The sequence below is a fragment of the Carex rostrata genome, chromosome 15 (assembly GCF_964058835.1).
Source record: "Carex rostrata chromosome 15, lpCarRost1.2, whole genome shotgun sequence".
NCBI classification, from domain to species: Eukaryota; Viridiplantae; Streptophyta; class Magnoliopsida; order Poales; family Cyperaceae; genus Carex; species Carex rostrata.
The window spans coordinates 9154583-9157194 of NC_135932.1; the positions used below are offsets into that span (position 1 = coordinate 9154583).

The window sequence follows — 2612 nt, forward strand, 5'->3', positions numbered from 1 at the left end:
AGATTCAGGCCTCTCTGGACCGTTTTTCTTCTCTGCCACCTGCTCTTACCTCTTCTCTGCCTATTTCGAACTTCACTCAATCTCCTCCTCTCTCCATTCCTCTACATGTTCTTCACCAGCCCACTACTCGGCCCATTTCACAACCTTCTTCTCAGCAGCCCAGTTCAACCACTTCTCCTCCCCAGGCCGAAGTCTTGCACCAGCCCGTCAACCCTTCCACTACTTCTTCCCAGGCTACTACTTTCTTTCCCTCACAGGCCGCTCATTCTACCTCCTCTTCTGTGGATCTTTCTTCAGCTCCTGCTACTCGGGTTCCCTCCCAGGCCGAGACTTCTACTTTGAATTTGCAACCACCTTCCAATTTACTCTCTGCTTCACAGCATCATATGATCACTCGTCAAAAGGATCGCACTCGCCGCCCAAAACAATTCCCGGATCACGTCACATTTCTTACTACTCGCCATCCTCTTCCTTTTCCTACAAGTGATGAACCAACCTCTTTTACAAGTGCCAATAAATTACTCGAATGGCGTGAGGCGATGTCAAAGGAATTGAATGCACTTGCCCACAACAAAACATGGATTCTTATACCACCTTCTCCAAATCAACACGTCATCGGTTGCAAATGGATCTACAAAATCAAGCGCAAGGCCGATGGTACCATTGAGCGTTACAAAGCCCGCCTTGTTGCCAAAGGTTTTAGTCAAGAAGAAGGCATCGATTACCATGAGACGTTTAGTCCCGTTGTAAAACCAACGACTATTCGTCTTATTCTTTCTTTAGCCGTTTCTCGCAAATGGTCAATGCGTCAACTTGATGTCAATAATGCCTTTCTCCATGGCGATCTTCAAGAAAATGTTCTTATGGCACAACCACCGGGCTTCGTTGATCCTCTTCATCCCTCTCATGTGTGCTTGTTCAAGAAGGCTCTTTATGGCCTTAAACAAGCTCCTCGTGCTTGGTTTCATAAATTAGCTTCCGCTCTAACCGACCTTGGGTTCAAGCCCTCTCAATCCGACTCTTCTTTATTTATTCGTTTTTCTAACAATTCCATTACTTTAATTCTTGTTTATGTAGATGACATTATTATTACCGGTTCTCACCCCTCTCTTATTACATCTCTTGTTAGTGATCTTGCTTCTAGGTTTTCACTTAAAGATCTTGGTCCTCTCCACGCCTTCACCTTCTCTGCTCCAAACTTGGTTTAGCTCCAGTTCCTCCTTCGTTTGCGGGGGGCTCTTAGACACAGCTGTTAGGATTAAGCTTAGAATGCTTAACGAGTATGTTATTGAATAATAGGATCCGATATTGTCATGTTAGTTACAGGAGCTTTTCTATAATGCTCTCTGTCTATATATAGACTAATGATTGTAAGAAACAGGTTAATGAAAATGAAGAAATTCATTTACTCTACTCTCTCTGTTATATCCTTTCTCTGTCTTATATCTCCATATTAATATGTGTTTGGAGACCAAATTTTTCATTTTTTACTATTTTTTAAAATTTATTGAAAATCACTGTTTTTGGATGGTCCAGAATTTTCAGATCAAGTGATTTTCTAAATATCTAAAAAAATAGTAAAATTTTTTTAAAAAATGTAAAATTTGGTCTCCAAATACATATTAATATGGAGAACAAGATGAACGGTTCGGATCAACCGTTAGGATTTGAAAACTCGAATATAGAGCCGTAGCACGGTGCCAAATCGTAATATGCATAGTACCATAGACTCTCTAGCAAAATTTACCTAATAATAAATATAAGACTTTCTATGTGGGAGATCGTAGATTCGAAATCCAGATAAAAAATCTCTTATAGATACTAAAACAATTGAATGACTTCACCCTTAACTTCATTAAAAAAAAAAGTTTACATGATTCAAAATGTTCAAATCATTTAAAGAATTAGCTATTCTCAAACCAACACACTGACCAAAAATATTTTAGTAGTGATCAAAAGTCAAGAAAAAAATTAATTGAAATTGAGTCTTTAAACCGTTAATGACCGAACAAAATAATTCACTAATCTTTGGTGTCTACTTAAATGGATCAATGTTCAGTCCAGACCAATGGTTTAAATAGCGTTTATCGCGAAATAGCGTACGGGTTAAAAAAATCGCGCTATGCTCAAATAGCGGCGCTATTTGGGCATAGCACCATAGCTTTTTTGGTCGGAAAACGCTATAGCGGCGCTATAGCGCGCTATTTAAAACACTGGTCCAGACTCTAGACGACTTTATTTAATTAATAAATAATTTATCCTGAACCTACTCGACACGTGTTAGAGATTGACTACAGCACACAAAACAAATTTTGATGAACGGCTGGGATGAAAATGCTATTACAGATCCTTCCGAAAGCCTCCACATCTCGTCCGGATAGTAAAATAATGCGGAACAACGGGAAGTTGTTTAGTCCCACAACACAAGATTTTAAAAAGAGAGAGCGCTCCCTCCATCTATATAAGTGTGCTGCCTTCGACCTTTGAAGAGCACGCAGCTGCGTGGTGAGCACATAGCGAACTATTCTTTCGCCTTTTACTAAAGAATACCGTGTGCACGCCACATTCAAGCAGCATACGCCAATTTTTGTAGGGGTGTTCTTAACGGAGCT

The 2612-nt window shown here is 39.9% G+C and overlaps 1 non-coding gene across 1 annotated transcript; it reads left to right on the forward strand.

The window, feature by feature from the left end:
* Positions 1–2496: 2496 nt before the first annotated feature.
* LOC144566937 (U5 spliceosomal RNA) lies at positions 2497–2612 on the forward strand. Its single transcript, XR_013515311.1, has one exon. It is a non-coding gene; the product is annotated as a U5 spliceosomal RNA (small nuclear RNA).